This window comes from Zalophus californianus, chromosome 9 (assembly GCF_009762305.2).
Source record: "Zalophus californianus isolate mZalCal1 chromosome 9, mZalCal1.pri.v2, whole genome shotgun sequence".
NCBI lineage: Eukaryota > Metazoa > Chordata > Mammalia > Carnivora > Otariidae > Zalophus > Zalophus californianus.
The window spans coordinates 103,746,302-103,766,805 of NC_045603.1; the positions used below are offsets into that span (position 1 = coordinate 103,746,302).

Below are 20,504 nucleotides of genomic sequence, written 5' to 3' on the forward strand. Positions count from 1 at the left end.
CTTCCTCACCCACGTTACACATGGTGTGAGGCCCATAGATTTTTATAACCTTTCTGAAATAATAGACTGTACTGTTAGTCACCTAGATGATCCAGATGCACTGTGACAATAAGATGTCACGATTCTGCGCCATACCCGAGCTAATACTCTTCTCCTAGAGTATATCTGGCCTTATATTTGTCTCAGTCACTTATGCCTAAATTTTTACCTTAAACTCTACATGAAAGTCACTTTTTTGTTGTTGTGCTGAGGATGTAGATGTGTTTGTATTGATGTCAAAGTATGAATCCCAAACACCTTAATCCTACTGTACACAAAACAAAGTGCTAGACCACACATGGGTCCAGGGGAGTGTATTTGTAGACTGGGAGCATGACCTGAAGAAAAGGAGCTTAGTGGTTCTCCTCTAGACAGGCCATTGTTCTCAAGTCTGAAGAGTCATTCAGAGGTGCCCAGAGCACTTTCTCTAGAAGTTGGCCACCTGATCCTAATTTTAGCAAAACTTTTTCTTGAGGGGAACTCTGGAATTTTATTAATACAGAGCATTTTGTTTAATACATTCAAACATATTTCAAGGATTTTCAGTAATACAATTGTTTTCATGTTCAATAAATAGGAAAATAAACATCAAGAGGCATCTCAGGAAATGAACATTAGTGAACAAAAAGAGGTGTGGCATCAAAGAGCCCTATGCTGTCTGGAGACATAGTGACTTTGTATGGCTTTGAGAAAATGTGTCCCTTTTTGGCTCTCAGTTTCCTCATGTGACACGAGGGTGATTTGACTGGATAACCTTCAGAGGCCTTTCCAGTAGTAACACTCTAGGAGACCATGAGCCTACATTAGTCCTGTTGTCTTCTCAACCCTAGAATTTATGGATTGTGCCTAAGGCAGGCCAAGATTAAGAATATTTTCACATGCAGTAGCTTCTTGGGGATTTTGGTTTCGGTTCAGATTTGGGGCACAAAAGTGGATGGAGGGTATCGTGGAGCAGAGACCCTGATAATCTGAAAAAGATGGATACCAATGTAGAAAATCCTCTGGATAGCTGTTCATTTTTTCCCCCACTTTCCTGAATTTTATTAAAGAAAAAGCAATGATGGTAAATCTCTAGAGTGTAGTCGATTTTCTGGGCATCTTCCCTTGAAAATGTGACATTGGATTTCCAAACACATGCCAGAGTGTACATGGTTCCCAATTGTACTAAGTAGGTGAGAAGCTAAAATCCTAAACTGTTCCCCAGTCTGTGGTCTGTCTTTGGATTGGCAGTAATTGCCTGAACAGCTACTATGTGTGGCTTCATGAATTTTTGTCTGTAGCTCTCCGAGCTCTTCTATGTGCAGCAATCACAGAATTTGAGCAGCTTCATTAAGAACCACATATCTTGTGTTAAAACCAAGAGTTGGGGATGCCTGGGTGGCTCAGTCGTTAAGCGTCTGCCTTCGGCTCAGGTCATGATCCCGGGGTCCTGGGATCGAGTCCCACATCGGGCTCCTTGCTCAGTGAGGAGCCTGCTTCTCCCTCTCCCTCTGCTGCTCCCCCTGCTTGTGCTCTCTCTCTCTCTCTCTCTCTGACAAAATCAATAAATAAAAATTAAAAAAAAAAAAAACCCAAGAGTTGTTTGCCTAAAGTAACAGGCAAGCCCTGTTTTGTTTGATTTGCTGTAGCAGCTGCATCCTGGACCAAAATGCGAATTACCTTAAGCATTACCAGGTAGTCATCCTGACAGCTGAATCTGAAGAAGGTTAGCCAAAGCCATTACACCAGCCTTAAAAATCAGGATTATTTACATCCAGATGGATCAATGCCTCTACATTGCTGGCAATTTTTGTATTATCATGTACCAAGTCCTTGAATTTTTTCAGCATTATCTCCAGACTCAAGTCCTACAGCTAAACCAAGAAGCCAGTCAATTGTTTCTTGCCCGTCTTGAATCCTGAAAGGACAGTTAACATCTCTGAGATACTTTTCAAAGAACTTGGGCTGGTCACTACTGTGGATGTTTCCTAAATTACCTCTGCCTTCAATCTTGTAGTGTCTGATTTTCTGGTCTTCAAGCCAAACAATAAAGTTTCTAAATTCTGGTTCATCTTTGCAGTTGAAGCCAGCAGGGTTATGGTAGTCGAGGGCCATCAGCCTGCCTTGGAACATGGTCCCTCCTTCTTGCCCTAGTTCCCTGGGCTTCTCCGGGGAGAGGGGAGGCAAGGAGGGGCAGGCAGCTCAAGTACTGGCAGCGCTGGATGGCTGTTCATGTTTTAAGGACTTGTTGAGATCTTTCAACAAGTTGCAACCGGAAAGAAGTTTTTTCTGAATGTGCTTCTGTATAGAAGCAGAAATGACAGCCTTATATAGGAAGTCTCTCCAAAACTTTACCAAGATATTTTTAAGGAACTAGATTTTCAGATAGGGTGTGTTTTTCACCTGGGTGAGGCCTGGGAAAACTGAGAGGCCCAACCCAAATATCAAGCTTACTTAAGGGCGTGTATACTTCCTCATTCAGAGAGGGAAGATCTGGCAGGAAAGATCAGAAGAGATCTGTAGCTTTTTAAACTCATTCAAAAAAATGTAGATCCAAAACTAGTGACCCAGAATCTAGCTGGTAGGTATTATTAGACCAAAGGAGTTAAAATATTTTGTGTGTGCTTTATTTGTTTTTTTAAAGATTTATTTATTTATTTGAAAGAGAGTGTGTGAGAGGGGGGTGGGGGGTGGGGGGGCGGCCCAGAGGAAGAGGGAGAGACGCAGACTCCCAGTGAATGGTGAGCCCAACTTGGGCCTTGATCGCAGGGCCCCGAGATCATGACCTGAGCTGAAATCAAGTCAGTCCTTTATCCATCTGAGCCACCCTAGCACCCCTTGTGTGTGTTTTATATTAACTCTAAAGTATCCATGGCACAATGTCCATTACGTAGTAGCGTAGTAGCGGGCACCCTGTAAATTTGTTGAGCTGAAATGAATGAGAGCAGTAATAACATAATATCTTTATGAAAGACTTCAGGCATATCAAAACTTCTCCAAGAGTCTGGACAACCAATAGCAATGGATATCTGAGATTTATAAAATGGTACCTTTCCAACTACTTTCCAACTTCAAGATTTCTTGACAGCAACATTCTTTTCATTTCTAGTATTACTAAACAAGAGAATACCTTGGGGCACCTCTTGGTTAGAGAATATTAAAGATAATAGAGGGCGAGGACTTGATTCACTGATTGCAAATAAAAGATTTAAGCAGCAGCAAAGGAACAAATAGCCTGGTTTTATTTTTTTATTTTTATTTTTTAAATATTTTATTCATTTATTTGACAGAGAGAGCACAAGCAGGCAGAGCAGCAGACAGAGGGAGAGGGAGAAGCAGGCTCTCTGCGGAGCAAGGAGCCGGATGCGGGGCTCTATCCCAGGACCCTGGGATCATGACCTGAGCCAAAGGCAGATGCTTAACGACCGAGCCACCCAGGCGCCCCAAATAGTCTGATTTTAAAATGGGCAAAGGACTTGAATAGACATTTCTTCAAAGAAGATATATAAATGGACAACGAGCATATGGAAAGATGCTAAACACCAGTAATTGTTAGGGAAATGCAAATTAAAAGCACAATAAGATAGCACCTCACACCTATGAGGATAGCTGCTATTAATAAAACAGAAAATAAACAAGTGTTGGTGACAACGTAGAGAAATTGGAACCCTGACATACTGTTGGTGGGAATGTAGGATGAGCCCCTGTGGAAAACAGTATGATGGGTCTTCAAAAACTTAAGAACAGAACTACCATAGGTATGATCCAGCAATTCCACTTCTGGGTTTATAACGCCCAAAATGAAAGCAGGGTCTGAAAGAGATATTTGTACACCCATCTTCATAGCATTATTTACAATAGCCAAAATGTGGAAGCAACGCAAGTGTCCATCATGATGACTGGATAAGCAAAATGTGGTATCTACATGCAGCTTTAAAAAGGAGGGAAATTCTGGCACAGCTACATCGTGGAGGAATCTTGAGGACATAATGCTGAGTGAAATAAGCCAGTCACAAAAAGACAAATACTGTATGATTTCACTTATATGAGGTATGTAGAATAATCAAAGAAACAGAAAGTAGAATGGTGTTTGCCAGAGGCTTGGAGGAGGAAGAAATGGGGAATTGTTTATTGGATATAGGGTTTCATTTTTGCAAGATGGAAAGTTCCAGAGATTTGTTGCGCAACGTGAATATACTTAACACTACTGAATTATATACTCAAAAACAGTGAAGATGGTGAATTTTACATTATATGTATTTCACTGTAATTATAAATGTTTAAATAGGGGCGCCTGGGTGGCTCAGTCGTTAAGCGTCTGCCTTCGGCTCAGGTCATGATCCCAGGGTCCGGGAATCAAGTCTCGCTTCAGGCTCCCTGCTCAGCGGGAAGCCTGCTTCTCCCTCTCCCTCTCCCACTCTCCCTGCTTGTTTTCCCTCTCTCGCTGTGTCTCCGTCAAATAAATAAATAAAATCTTTTTTAAAAATGTTTAAATAGGGTGCGTGGGTGGCTCAGTTGGTTAAGCAACTGCCTTTGGCTCAGGTCATGATCCTGGAGTCCCGGGATCGAGTCCCACATCGGGCTCCCTGCTCAGCGGGGAGTCGACTTCTCGCTCTGACCCTCTTCCCTCTGGTGCTCTCTATCTCTCATTCTCTCTCTCTCAAATAAATAAATAAAATCTTTTTAAAAAAATATTTAAATAGAACATTTTGAAATAAAGATGTAAATAAAAGGGAAAAAATAGGTGAAAATTGTTCTGTCAACAAACTGCAAGGAATACCCTGAACTATTTGTTTACTCTTCCCAAATTATTAGTTTGCTATATTCTATAAACATGGGCTTTAACCACCACAATAAAAATCAGGGCTTGGGGTCTGGGTAGCTAGAGCCCTCTCATTAGGGTGACTGTGCACTTTATTTTTTATTTTTATTATTTGGGGGGGAGGGGGCTTCCCAAGGAATTTATTTGGGCTGACCTGGGGACAGGGAGGCTCTGCATCTAAAAGAAGGTGTTGGGCCTCTTGGTGGTGAAGTGTGGCTTGTGCTGGCGCCACAGGCCCCGGTGGGGCAGCGGGGACTTGATCTGGCTGCAGGCTCCTCCACCTTCATGATGGGGGCACTTGCTGGCTGCAGGCTCCTCCACCTTCATGATGGGGGAGCCAGTGGGCGCCCATGTCCGGGTAGCCCTGGTGACAGCGCCCCCAGTGGTCAGGTGCCGGGACTCCCGGTACAGGCCGTGTGCGGGCGCCGCTCTGGAAGTCGCAGCGCAGCCAGGCCCCGAAGTTCCAAACCCGCCAGGGGGGATTTCTCCAACATCTGTCCACACTGGACAGTTCCCCTGAAGACTCCTTTTTTCTTTCAGATTTTCGTTTATTTGACAGAGACACAGCGAGAGAGGGAACGCAAGCAGGGGGAGTGGGAGAGAGGGAGAAGCAGGCTTCCCAAAGACCGGGGAACCCGATGTGGGGCTCGATCCCAGGACCCTGGGATCATGACCTGAGCCGAAGGCAGACGCTTAACGACTGAGCCGCCCCTACCCTGAAGACTTTTTCGTCTTCTTCCGCTGAGACACGAAGCACCAGAAGGGGGACTTGGCGACCCCATGACGAAGTGCAAAGATTCGCACGCGATAGAGGGGCGCAGTGCGGCGTCTGGGGTGGGCAGGCAGCGCGCCCAGGCCTTCAGGGTGCCGTCCCTGCTCTCGCCGTCACCCACGAAAGGCGACTGTGCAATTTGTTGTCCAAACTGGAAAAACTCATGAGAGCGAAAGGGGTGCTACTAATGATTACACCCCCGCCCGCATGAATGGTCACTCCCTCCCTCTCTGGAAACGAGTTGCCATTTGTAATTTGCAACTTCTGAGCATTAACTCTAGTTATTTTATTTTTTAAAGATTTGACCCAGAGAGGGTGCCCCCTGCATGGGGCTCCCTGCTCAGTGGGGAGTCTGCTTCTCCCTCTCCCTCTGCCTCTCCTCCTGCTTGTGTTCTCTCTCTCTGTGTCTCAAATAAATAAGTAAAATCCTTAAAAAAGGTTTGACAGAGAGAGCACAAGCAGGGGAAGTAGCAGAGGGAGAGGGAGAAGCAGACTCCCCACTGAGCAGGGAGCCAGACGCTGGACTTGATCCCAGGACTCTGGGATCATGACCTGAGCCAAAGGCAGACACTTAACCCACTGAGCCACCCAGGCACCCCGAGCATTAACTCTAATGTATGTTTTCATATTTTCAGGCACCTAACCAAAGGATTAGAAATACTTTGATAGAATAATCTCAAATATCAGCTGTCGTTTGTTAATATTAACAAAAACCTTAGGTACTTGTTAAAAAAAAAAACCAAACTTTAGGTACTTGTTATAAAGCAGATAGATATAACAACTCTAAAAACATAATAATAATAAGTTGTGTTGTAAATACAGCTGTTTCCAGGGCAGGGAACACCTAACAAGGTAGATTTTCAGTCAGTCAGTAGTTTAGGAAACGTTAAAACAATTTTTGTGCTTGGCTCTGTGCTTTGAAGTAGACAAAGATGTGGAAGTGGTGTTTCTGCCTTTAAGGATTGAGGACCAGGCAATGAGCTCCAGGTCACCTGCTCCTAGTGGCTCTTTGCTGGTGTTCCAGTGCCACCAGAGTGATGGAAATAAAATGTTTCAATTTAGAGGGTCACCATAGGGAAGCCTAGAATTGATGAGCAGGTGTTGATGGAGGAAGGTCATTACATAGGGTGGAAACTTATTCAGAGAACAGGCTGAAGTTTTTCCTTGCTTGTTTAGAAAAAAATAAAAACATTACTAGCAGTAATACTTTGCATTGTCATACTTTGTTATGGTTCTTTCATCTTGAGGCATCAGTTAGGTTAATTTTAAAAATCACCTTTTCAAAGAATTTTTGGCTTTTTTTTTCTCTTCAAGAACAAGGAAACTTTAACTCTTATTTATCTGGAATTGGAATTCAGTATCTGAAGTCAGGAAATTTAAGTTCATGGCTTGGAGTTTGCTACTGTTTTTACAAACCAGATTGCCTTGAACAAAAATGTTCTTGGGCGCCTGGGTGGCTCAGTCGTTAAGCGCCTGCCTTTGGCTCTGGTCATGATCTCCAGGTCCTGGGATGGAGCCCCGCATTAGGTTTCCTGCTCAGTAGGGAGTTTGTTTCTCTCTCTCCCTCTCTCTCTCTCTCTGCCCCTCCCCGCCGCTCATTTTCTCTCTTTCTCAAATAAATAAATAAATAAATGCTTAAAAAAAAAAGAAAAGAAAACGGAAAAAAAAATGTTCTTAATTGGCAGTCTTTCTCCTCATTTGCCCAATTCTCTGCTCTCAGACAGTAGAGGCTGATGGCACACATCCAGTCAGGGATGGAGAAGAGGAGCCAGTCAATGTTCTGTCTGGCCCCAGAAAAAAGGCCCAGGGGCGAGGGTGGCTTCCCCGTGTGTCTCCCTTGAATGCCTGGGACATGGGGGCTCCTTAGATCACCTCTGTTCCCATGAGCTCAATCTCCACCAGACTCGGAGTCTGAAGTTGGGCATTGGAATCCTAGCTCTGACATTATAGACACATGGCCTCTGGCAAAGTGACTGAGATTCTTTGAGCTTCAATTTCCTCATCTATAAAATGAAAGTAATTCCTGTTTACAGAAACGTTGTGCAAATTCCCTGAGGGGGGGTGGAATCCACAGGAAAGGAAGGGCCTAGTGTAGAACCTGGCACATAGGAGGGATCTAATGAATGCTATTTTGGTTTTTCTTTGATAAATGCACTGCGGGGGAAAAAAAAAAACCCACACAGGTGTGCCCCCAAATTGTATAGATATACGTTTGCTAACAGTTAAAACATTTTTTTTAATGTTATTTCCTGTTTTTAAGAAATGTGCAGGTTAAAGGAGCGGAAACAGCAAAAGTGCCAGTGCATAATAAAATGATCTTTCAGTTAGAGCAAACCATCCATCCCTCTGCACTCATTGCCTCCTCCAAAAGTCAGGGAGAGAAGCACCTTTCCTTCAGTCACCAGTAGTCCCACACTCTTCTTCTGCCGGAGGAACGTCCAACTTGTTGCCTTCAACGTGTTTTCACGACCAACTCTCACCCTTTTGCTTAGAGCAGTGGTTCTCAAACCTGAGCATGCATCGAAGGCCTTTGAAGCCTTCTCAGTCAGAAGGTCTGGGGTGGGGCCGAGAACTGGCATTTCTAACAAGTTCCCAGGTGATGTTGATGCTGCTGACCCCGGATCACTGCACCCACAACCCCTGGTGAGCAACTTCCTACTACCCAGTTCTCTTTCTCCTGCTTTAAAACTTCTATTAGGGGGCACCTGGGTAGCTCAGTCAGTTAAGCATCTGCCTTCAGTTCAGGTCATGATCTCCAGGTCCTGGGATGGAGCCCCACGTTGGGCTCCCCACTCAGCGGGGAGCCTGCTTCTCCCTCTCCCTCTCCCTCTCCCCCTGCTTGCACTTTCTCTGTCTCTCTCTCAAATGAATAAATAAAATCTTTAAAAAATAAATAAAACTTCTATTAAGTTATACTTCCTAAAGGCTCTCCCTTTTTAGTAGAATAAAAAAATATAGGAAAAAAAGCTATGTTTCCCCCACTCATCTTTTATCTTTTAGATCATAAGCTCATGATGACTGCGTTTTTCCCCCAGTGATACCGTGAAAAAAACATAGGTTTTGTAGTCAGACAGGTTCTGGTTTAAAATCTTGACTCTATTACTTAAAAGCTCTGTGACTTTGGACAAGTTATTTAACCAGTTGGAGCCTTGGTTTTTTTGTCTGTGCAATAGGACTAGTGATTTTTGTGTCTTGGGAGTTTGGGGAGAGTTGAATGGAATAATGCATGTAACCTCCTAGTACACTTCCTGACCATAATGAAAATATCTAATATTTATGGAGCATTTATTGTGCATTAGACTTTCTTTTAAGGTCTTTACATATACGGACTTATCTGTCCTTCACAACAGCTAACCTGTACCCCCTATGAAGAAAGTTCCATTTTACAGACGAAGAAACTATGGCACAGAGAAGTGACTTGCTCAAGACCAAACAGCTAGCGGAACTGGAATTTGAACTTAGTCTAGATCTGGAGACCACATTCTAAATCACTGTGCTTTGCTGCCTTCACAGTGTATGTTAATTGTTCTACCTTGCTAGGATGCAGTTTCTATATGACACCAAAGAAGGAGGGGTCCGGGAAAACAATGGTTAGTCGTGAGTGAGATAGTGACTGGACTGTCACTAGGTGTGACTTTCATGCAAAACACTGGAAGACCCTGGTTGATTTGCTAGCCAAGGTAGGTCAGTATTTGTGATCATGCATGTGTGTGTGTGAGAGGGAGAGAGAGCAAGAGCATGTGTGAGTGTGCATGCTTTGGGTAGACACACTGACCATCCATTTTACACCTCCAGGCCCAGAGGTGGACGCCTGGCTGGCTCTAGCCTCCTATGGTCCCCAAGGAATGCACTTGTGTGTAATTATGTCACCCTCTAGTGGCTACTTCCCCATTATCCCTTTCTCCATGGAACAGCCCACTCAGTGCTTCTTCCAAATGAGACTCAAGGGAGCAGAACCCGGGGAAGACTTGGGCACGGAGGGGCAGGGCTGAGAGAAGAGGGGCATGGCCCAGGGCAAGAAGAGAGTGGGAGGGTGTGGAGGAAGGAAAACGCGCTACCAGAAATAACGACTAGTCTGCTCCTGGCTGGGAGGAAGGGGAGGCAGGAAAAGCCGAACATTCAGACAGAAGGGAGGATGGAAGGTTGTTGCTTTCAAGTGAGCCTCCTACATACCAGTTTTCATCAAGTACTATTTTGTATTTGTGGGACGGGACAGTTACCGCATCTAGAGCTCTTTCCAGAGCTTCAGGACTGAGGGCTGAAGTGGGAGTGGAGAAGGAATATTCTTGGCCAGTTTCAATTCTCTTTTCCAAGGGAAGTAAGCACAGACGGTGGGGCTAACAAAGGCTGGCTACATTCCAGGCTTTCACCACCCTGGAATGGAAGGCTAACTTTCCTGCCTCTCCATAGCCTGAGGCTGTGGTTCTTTCTGCTGGTGAAGGTCATCCTCATAGGTTTGTCATATCTTGATAAATATTTCAAAAGGCAAGGAGGGATCAACATCAATCTCACTCAGAACTGGTTTGTTACTCCACATTGGGCCTGGGACTCTGCTGTCTAAAGCCTTATTGACCCGGAGTTTGAAAGTGATTCCTATTTTGAAAAGGTACTGGGGCCAGGCTTTTCTGGAAAATTCTATGTGGATGAACCAGAGCATTTACATTTCTTACATAATGCCAGACCCAGTGGAGTCTGAGGGACCGGCCCTGGCCCTGTTGCAGAGCTCACAGTTCCCTTTTCTGCCAAGACGGTAGGGTTAAAGGTTTAGAAAATAGCCAGAATTAACTCTTCACACCCTAGAAGAAAGATGGTTAGGAGATAAAAATCAGATCTTTACATCATGTGATACTGCTGTTTTCCTGAATACCAGTCATTCCTAAAGATGTCAGTAATACCAAGCACTGCTTTTCCCTCTTCTGGGAGGGACATGAAAACAGCACAAAAACCTTGTCCAAATTTTTCTAAATTTGGAACAACTCTCAGTTTCCAGGCCTAGAATTCAGTGAGGTTTTTTATTTGTTGTTTACTTTTTATTTTTAAATTTCACTTACCATTTAAGGCCAAAGTGTTGAAGTAACTTAACTCAAATAATCAGTGGCTACTGTTGTAACTATTGAGAATTCTTTGATTTAGCTGGGTGAGGGCACAAACTGAAATTGGAGTTGTCAACATTTTGGCACAATGACAAAACTTAGTAATTAGATGACACCTTCACTTTACAGCTCTGAGAGCACTGTGTGGACATTTCATGGCAGCACTTGTTTGTTTGTTTTGCAAATGGAGAAAATAAAGCGTAAAATAAAGAAATGATTTTCTCAGGGCGTCTGGACGGCTCAGTTGTTAAGCGTCTGCCTTTGGCTCAGGTCATGATCCCAGGGTCCTGGGATTGAGCCCCACATCGTCGGGCTCCCTGCTCCGCGGGAAGCCTGCTTCTCCCTCTCCCCGCCCCCCACTTGTGTTCCCTCTCTCGCTGTGTCTCTCTCTGTCAAATACATAAATAAAATCTTAAAAAAAAAATGATTTTCTCAGGGTCCCGGGGACAATTGAGGTTGAGTGCATCTTTCCTAGGACCTGCAGAGCATCTTTGAATTCTCCACTCAGGTGCATGCTCAGGATTGCCTTTGTACTCGATGTGTACAGTGGGAAGGATAATTAGACATTGGCAGAAGTACGTAGAAATTTGATCACTTATGCTACTAAGTGGTTAGGATTGCTAATTGGTTTAACTGCAATAAGGGAGGACTAGAGAACATTTTATTTTAGATAGAGTGATTATGTGTGTCACCCAAGCATGTTAGTGACAAAGTTCTATGGGAAAATGGAAAACAGTCTTTGGGATCCTTTTTCAGCCTAGTCCTCCATTTTTCTGATTTTAAACCTATAAATTTTAAAAGTTTGGCACAGTTCGAAAAAAATGTATAAACTAAGAAATGTAGCTGACAGAGCTAAAATTGAATTAGCTTGCATTATGATTTCATCATCAACAGGTCTTAGTCTGTAATGCATCACTATAGAGACTGCATATTTGCTTTAGTATGCTACATTTAATATCCTGATTATCATAATTTTCAATACAAGCGTAGCATTTATTAACCACATTCTGGGGGTGCCTGGCGGCTCAGTCGGAAGAGCATGCAACTCTTGATCTTGGGGTCGTGAGTTCAAGTCCCATGTTAGGTGTAGAGATTATTAAAAATAAGTAAGTAAATAAATAAATAGGGACACCTGGGTGGCTCAGTAGGTTAAGCTTCAGCCCCCTGCTCAGGTCATGATTCCTTGCTCAGCAGCGAGCCTACTTCTCCCTCTGCCTGCCGCGCCCCCTGCTTGTGTGCATGCGCACTCTCTGTCTCTCTGACAAATAAGTAAAATCTTAAATAAATAAATAAATAAACTTAAAAAAAAAAGTCTGTAAGGTGTCCTAAACTGGCAAAAAGTTGTAGCTACTACATGATTAATATGCTAACTAAAGTTTTTCTGTGTTCTATAGCGTAAGATTCTAAATGCTTAAAATTTGAGCACTTCTTAATCCTTGATCAATGTAAAGAATCATATGGTTAACATTAAATCATCTTAAATTATCCACAGCTTTGGGAGAAGGCTGGCTGTTCAGGTCTGATGTGGGAATCATGTTCCAAACTGAGGGTTTTGTTTGTTTGTTTGGTTGGTTGGTTGGTTGGTTGGTTTTGCTTTTTTAAAAATATCAAGTTTTAGGGCGCCTGGGTGGCTCAGTCGTTAAGCGTCTCCTTGGGCTCAGGTCATGATCCTGGGGTCCTGGGATCGAGCCCCACATCATGCTCCCTCTTCAGCGGGGAGCCTGCTTCTCCCTCTCCCTCTGCCCCTCCCCGTACTTGTGTTCCCTCTCTCGCGCTGTCTCTCTGTCAAATAAATAAATAAAACCTTTTAAAAAATCAAGTTTTATTTTTATTTTTTTAAGTTTTTACTTTTTTTTAAGATTTTACTTATTTATTTGAGAGAAAGGGAGAGAGAATGAGCAGGGAGAAGGACAGAGGGGAAGCAGATGTGGAGCTCAATCCCAGGACCCTGGGATCATGACCTGAGCAGAAGGCAGACGCTTAACCGACTGAGCCACCCAGGCATCCCATACTTTTTTTTTTTTTTTAAGTTTTATTCATTTATCTAATCTCTACACCCGTCGCAGGGCTGGAACTCATGACAAGATCAAGAGTCGTATGCTCCTCCGACTCAGCCAGCCAGGCACCCCTCAAGTTTTATTTTTTATTCTGTTCATTTGAATTCTAAGACTAGGGACACCTAGGTGGCTCAGTCGGTTAAGCGTGTGCCTACAGCTCAGGTCATGATCCCAGGGTCCTGGGATCGAGTCCCCCGTCTGGCTCCCTGCCCAACGGGAAGCCTGCTTCTCCCTCTGCCTGCCACTCTCCCTGCTTGTGCTGTCTCTCTCTCTGACAAATAAATAAATAAAATCTTTAAAAAAAAAGAAATGAATTCTAAGACAAAACTGGAAAGGGAGCATTGAAGACCTGAAAATAACACTGTCTGCCGTTGCTGTTCTACCATGGAAAAGAAATGACTTGCAAAAAAAGAAAGTTGGCGGGAATTAAGTTTGTGGTGTTATGCAAGAGAAGGCACCCAGATTACAAATAAAAGTTAAACTGCTTTCACACCCTGTTCCTAAACATAGGGGATGCAAATATGTGTCGCAGTAGGTGGGAGCCTGAATGTTTTCTTAAACTTTTCATAAATGTTAGGGATCCTGAAAGACTCCGAAACAAGTAGAAAATTCTATTCTGAATGAGTGTCTGTGTGCCTAGCTCCTGCTTGAGTGGACCTCCTTTTGCCCCCCTCCTGCTCACAAAAAAAGAATAAACTCTCTCTAAACATCGAAATAAAACCAACAACAACACAGCTTTTAAAAGATACATTAGAGGGGCGCCTGGGTGGCTCAGTTGGTTAAGCAACTGCCTTTGGCTCAGGTCATGATCCTGGAGTCCCGGGATCGAGTCCCACATCGGGCTCCCTGCTCGGCAGGGAGTCTGCTTCTCCCTCTGACCCTCCTCCCTCTCATGCTCCCTGTCTCTCATTCTCTCTCTCGCAAATAAATAAAAAAATCTTAAAAAAAAAATAAAAGATACATTAGAGATCCAACTGGATTCTATTCCTGCATTTTTCTGTAGCATATCAATTTGATGTGCTTCATGACTAAATGGTTCTTGATCTGGGTGATGGTTTCGTGGGTGTATACGGATGTAAAAATTCATCAAGCTGTATATTTAAGATTTGTGCATTTTTCTCTATGTTTTGTTTCAATTTAAAAAAAGCTGTTTGTTTAAGTCAGAGGGGGTTTAATGGGTCAAGGAAAGTTTACTTCTCTGCATACAAATTATCACAAGTTCTGTTTGTTCACCAGGCTAACCAAACAGGTAGAGATTCTGCAGCAGCTGCTGCCTAGAATTTAACAGGGATGGGAATTTGGCGCTACCCCTCAACTGCACAGCGCTGTCTTGCTTGTAACTGTCACTCAGTCCCTGGACCTTCCCTGCCCGGCTGCTCTCAGTGCAGAACAAGGACGAGGATTGTGTCCGTTTTGTTACGCCTCACCTGCAAGCCTCCACTCCTGCCTGTCCTGCAGCCCCTGGTACAGTGGATGCAGTCAGCATTCAACAGAGATTGCCTCTAAGTCTGACCATTTGTCTTTGGCTAATATATGTTGGGGGTGGGGGGTAGAGTGGGAGAGAGAGGGGCAGAGGAAACTGTTTCTCTAAAGAATGGATCAGTGAATGAATCCGTGTTGGGGGAAACAACCTGGGGGCAAGGAAGGAGCGGGAATAGAGAGCACACAGACATTTCTGGGTTTGCCTCAGTGTTCGAGAATTGTTTTCTTAATGCTGGAAAAATGCAAGAGTTCTATCATTTGCTGCGCGCCGTTCCATGCTGTTCCCTACTGAACCAAATCAGGTCACATTATACTTGCTATGTTACACTGTGCTGTTTTCCATTGACTTTTTGGTGGTTGATATTGGCCTTTTAGGGTTGGGTGTGTGGTATCTCTTGATGCAAACATGAACATGTTTACCACCGAAACATTCCTAGGGGCCTGGTCATCTTCAGCTGGATGTTGTCCTTGGGATGCGTTTTTACATTCCTGTTTTGCTTCCATCCATGGGTGCCCTCCCGTGGCTTTCCATGGTATGGTGGATGTGCTACATAGGAGTAGAAAAATGCAGCCTCTCTGATGCGGCCAGGAAGTCACGCAAACCATGGTGATGCCATGTGCCATTAACGCACATTTGTCTGTGGCCTAGCCGAGCTTCAGACCCGGCTGTCTGCCTGTTACTGCCATCCCAGACAGGGACATCCGCAATGGCAAGGCCCTTTGCGCAGAAGAGCAAGGACACGCCTCCCTTATTTGTGCTCCAGGGCAGCGATCCAACAGCCCTCCTGCTGATAATGTTTCCTTGCTTTCAACTCAGCGCACTGGCTACTGGGCAGTTTTTACAGAGAATCCTCATTAGAATTTCCTTCTCCAGGGGCGCCTGGGTGGCTCAGTCTGTTAAGTGTCTGCCTTTGGCTCAGGTCATGATCCCAGGGTACTGGGATCGAGCCCTGCATCGGGCTCCCTGCTTAGCGGGGAGCCTGCTTCTCCCTCTCCCTCTGCCACTCCCCCTGCTTGTGCGATCTCTGGAGCTCTCTCTCTCTGACAAATAAATAAGTAAAACCTTCAAAAAAAAAAAAAGGAATTTCCCTCTCTGTCAGTTTTTTAAACTATTTTATTGAAACGGAATTTCTAAATGCTTTTGAAACCAACAGTCTTGTTCTATTTTGCTGCTAGAACCCAGATGGCGGGAGAGAGTTGGTTTCTTCGGTCATTCGGGCACACGCACTGCGTCACTTGGACGCAGATCACTAGAAGGCTGATGTGGGGACGGTGCCGGGCCACAGAGCGTGGTGAGGTTCGGAGAAGCAGCAGAGCCAAAACATGCCTTCTGATTCAACGCTTCGTTCTCTGTGTCACTTCAGCACATATCACGTTACCGGGTTTCTTTTGACAAAAACAAATTTTTGCGTGAGAGTTAGCCAGGCAAAGCCCAGGGTCTCCTTGGCCAGTTGGGTTTGAAGACCCATCTGCCTCTTATGTCATTAGCAGCATTGTTGGTGTAGGGCCTCTCCGTAGAATCTTTAATTCACGGAGAAGCAGAAAGAAGCTCAAACAGCCCAGCTGGATTTCCAGGTCCTGAGCGGAATTTGTAACCCCTTTGACTTCTCAACTGAGAAAATTGGATGCGGCTGTCACAGAAAGAGAATAAATATGAAACCCCACAATGCTATGCTTGCAACCACTTTTCTTCCATTGAATTGAACACATAATGAAAGGCAGGCTGACTCGGGGAGGCACAGAAACGAACCAGTGCTAAGAGTCCTCCAATTCAGTCCGTTGAGCTGGTGACGGTTGTGGGGAAGATAATTTAGGCCCCTTTAGTTGCCCACTGGTGGAGAGATGCGGGCAATAACGTGATCCTCCTGCAAGTGTTCTAATCTTAAAACTAAATGACTGATGAAAGAGGAAATACAAGTGTACCCTCACTAATAATCAAAGAAATGTAGTTTAAAATCGGATGCCCATTTTTACCTATTATGAGAAAAGATTCTTTTAAGTGGCACTATCCAAATATCTTAACTTTTGTCACTTAAAATTAAAACCTAGTGTAATGTTTTATTAGGCTTTACTTTCTTAAAAATAATGTATTTTGAAAGAGCAATCAATTGCCCAATGTACTACTTAATGAGCCAATTTCACTGGGTTGGTTGACTGGTCAGTAGACGTCAGAGATGTTAGGGCAGCACAAGACGTTAGGGACTACATAGTTCAGCCTTTCATTACATCATTGAGAAATCAAGGACCCAGAGCAGCTGTGTGACCTGTCTAGAGTCACACAGTTAGGAAGAGCTGGGACTGCATTAGTAAAATATGGTGGGTTGTTATTTAGATCTTCTTGTAGGTAAAATAGCTTAACATAGGATTAAACTTTTTTCCTTTTTTAATACCTCAAGGATGTTGTGCTTTACCGTCTTTCTAGACAGACAAAATGTCTTAGACCTCAAAGAACAGGAATTCAGGCATTGTTACCCTCGCTCAATCTGTCCTCATATGACTGAGTGGCTGGATACCTCTATATATTTTTAATTAGAATAGCAATTTAAAAAAAAGAATAGCAATTTATCTACAATTGAAGTCCTTTTTTAAAAAAGATTTTATTTATTTATTTGAGAGAGAGAGAGCACCAGGAGGGGGAGAGGCAAATGGAGAGGGAGAAGCAGACTCCCCACTGAGCAGGAAGCCCGATATGGGACTCGATCCCAGGACTCTGGGATTATGACCTGAGCCAAAGGCAGATGCTTAACCGACTGAGCTACCCAGGCACCCCTACAACTGAAGTCTCTTTGATAGTCTTAGAAACCACTTGAGCAACTATAAATAAAAATGGGATGTTTACAGTCCAAAAAGGGGATTTTCTTTCTGATGGGCGTAGAGCCTGATGCTGGGCTCAATCCCACAACCCTGAGATCACGACCTGAACTGAAACCAAGAGTTGGATGCTTAACCAACTGAGCCACCCAGGTGCCGCCGCAAAGGGGATTTTCTTTAAAAGTACATAATACAAGGTAGAATGAGAGGATTGTAAGAGTTTGTGTTAGTTAAGCTAATGTTAGCTTCTGTAATGAGCACACACCCAAATGTGGGCTGGCTCTAAAGCCATCAAAGTTTGTTTCTAGCCCAAGTAGAAGGCAAAATGCATGTTCCTTATTGGCAGGCAGTTCTCCAAGGGGTAATTTTGGGACCTGGGTGTTTTCTGTCTTAATGACTCTGTCCTCAGCCTTCACTTTGAAAGCCACCATGCTTATCTGCATCAAGGTGAAAGAAGGAAAGTGAGCATGGAGGACTGCTTGTTGGTGGATTTTATGGGTCAGGCATGGAAGTGGTAGACATCATTTCTTCTAACATTCCATTAGAAAGAACTCAGTCACATGATGATATCTTAGTGCAGTGGAGGCTGGAGGACATAGTCAAGCTGTGTGTGGTTTCAGCGACTATCAAGTGAGCTCCACCACGAATAGCTCTGAGGGTCCAAAGTGGAAAGACAGCATATGGGGGTGAAGTTACTTCATGGGCAAACATATGTATATATGTGTACATACATACAAACCCAGGAATGCAGAAGTTATTGCTAATTATTTCTACTCTTTTTTAAAGATTTTATTTTTAAGTAATCTCTATACCGAACGTGGGGCTCAAACTTACAACCCTGAGATCAAGAGTCACATGTTCCACTGACTGAGCCAGCCAGGCGCTCCTATTTCTACTATTAACTATATATTTTTTGATAATTTTAATGCATGTATTTCTACTGACTCATTCTAGGTGGTAAATGTACTTCAAGCTCTTTGTTTCTTCAATAGTGGTGACTCTTTTTGATCAATGACATGTATTTGCAAGATGGCTGGATCCCACGGATATCAAACCTGTTCCAAGCACCTAACGGAACCTTGGAGATGAGCATAAAAATAGTGTGGGCTCTCCCCAAAGCTACACGAAGATATACTATCATCAGTATTCTTTATTTCAATTCAGTAGTGATCAAAGGCGAGTGATCTGAGGGCCCATGCTGGTGGTTGGTTCCCATCACTGACATTTGTCGTTCTCATGGCTGCATAATGCACAGAACACACCTCCTCCCCCTCCTTCCACTCAGGCTGCCAGTGCTCTTTTTCTGCCCCTTATCGTGTTTCTGCTGGATTAGTCCTCCCAGCTGGGCTCCTGGCCCCTAGACTCTGACTCTCTATACTCCATCAATCGTGATTGCTGGCAAACTATCAGCAGTTTTCCCAAATACAGACCCAATGATGCCTCTCTCCTATTTAAATGCTTTGGAGAGTGGGCACCTGGGTGGCTCAGATGGTTGAGCGTCTGCCTTCGGCTCAGGTCATGATCCCGGGGTCCTGGGATCGAGTCCCGCATCAGGCTCCCTGCTCCTTGGGAGCCTGCTTCTCCCTCTGCCTCTCTCTCTCTCTCTCTCTCTCTCTCTCTGTGTCTCTCATGAATAAATAAATAAAATCTTTAAATAAAATAGGTTTTAAATGCTTTGGATAGTTTCTACAGATTACAGAATGAAGCCCACACTTAGGCGTGGGGACTCAGGTCTTCCATGGGCAAGTCCCAGTACGAAGGTCCTGCTTCATCAACAATTGATGACTCGTTTCACTTTGAATTTTGGCTTTGGTTCTCTCTCTGTTTTTATTTTATTCTTTAAAGAGTCATTTATTTCTTTGAGAGAGAAAGAGCATGTGCTCACGAGCACAAGGGGGAGAGGGACAGAGGGAGAGAATCTTCAGGGAGACCTCCCCTTGGAGCAGGGAGACTAGTGCAGGGCCCAGTCACACGACCCATGAGATCACCACCTGAGCCGAAACCAAGAGTCTGACGCCCAACCCACTGAACCACCCAGGCACCCGTCTGTTTTTATGTATTTATAATTTATTTATTTATTTATTTAGATTTATTTATTTATTTGAGAGAGAGAGCGCACACATGAGACTAGGAGGGGGTAGGGGCAGTGGCAGAGGGAGAAGCAGGCTGTCTGCTGAGCAGGGAGCCCGATGCAAGGCTCGATCCCAGGACCCTGAGATCATGACCTGAGCAGAAGGCAGACACTTAACCAACTGAGCCACCCAGGTGCCCCTATTTTTTAATTTATTTTTAAGTAAGCTCCACTCCCAGGGCAGAGCCCAACTCGGGGCCCAAACCCATGACCCTGAGATTAAGACCTGAGTTGAGATCAACAGTCGGACGCTCAACCGACTGAGCCACCCAGGTGCCCCTCTCTGTTTTTTATAGTTGGATTTGAGGCATGATATTGTTGTGTGATGTTCTTATTCTCAGAATGTGTCCTGTGTTTGCAGGCCTCTGCACTTTTGCCCAGTGGGAGGGTCTCACTCTCCCATCTCCACTTGTGGGAATTCTGCCTGTCCTTTTAGGGACAAGTTCAAATACCACTCTGTAATGAAGCATGTCCTCCTTTGGAATTAATTACGCTATCTTAGGACTTGGATTTAAAGGATAACAATCAGAAAGCAGTTGGTACCTCCATTATAGCATGTCACTCTGCTAAATATTGTAATCTTGTGCATGTTTGCCTCACCCCTATAAGATTATAAGAATTTCTCTTACTCTTTGAGTAAGACCTAGTAGATGCTCAATAATATTTATTGATTCGAACTGGAGTCACAGAAAGAATTCCATTTATATTACTTTCTGGCATTTTCATGTGACCAGTAGGTATCATACGGGACAGGGCAGTGATACCGAGTTCCTGGGAGAGTAACATCTTATTACTTTATTATAATCTCCCATATAGTGCTAGGTGGTCGATAGGCCCAGACAGATATTTGTTAAATGATGAACATTTTTAAAGATTTTATTTATTTATTTATTTATTTATTTATTTATTTATTTATTTAAGAGAGAATAAGCGGGGTCGGGGCAGAGGGAGAAGCAGGCTCCCCACTGAGCAAGGAGCCCAATGCGGGACTCGATACCAGGATGCCGGGACCATGACCTGAGCCGAAGGCAGACGCCTAATGACTGAGCCACCCAGGTGCCCTTCAATGATGAACATTTGACATTCATCGAATGGCTGCCAAATGCTAGGTGCTTGCCAGGGCTTGTTTGTTTGTTGTCTTCATTTTGCACAGAGCCCCTCGCTGAGGCAGCGCAGACCACGAGCCTGGCCTCCATCACTGCAGCCTTCACCGGGGAAGCGAGCAGGTAGCCACGGGAGCAACTGAGCAAGAGGGCTGGAGCTCTGTGAAGGAGGCCCAGCAGAGCCATCAAAGCAAGGAAAGAATCTCAGCGGTGAA

The 20,504-nt window shown here is 44.2% G+C and overlaps 1 protein-coding gene and 2 pseudogenes across 3 annotated transcripts in view; 1 reads left to right on the forward strand and 2 right to left on the reverse strand.

Moving 5' to 3' along the window:
• The window catches only part of WNT5B (Wnt family member 5B), a 105,258-nt gene that overhangs the window by 59,799 nt on the left and 24,955 nt on the right, over positions 1 to 20,504 (forward strand). The window lies entirely within an intron of this gene.
• LOC113921599 lies at positions 1,220 to 2,151 on the reverse strand (annotated as a pseudogene).
• LOC113921598 lies at positions 5,018 to 19,735 on the reverse strand (annotated as a pseudogene).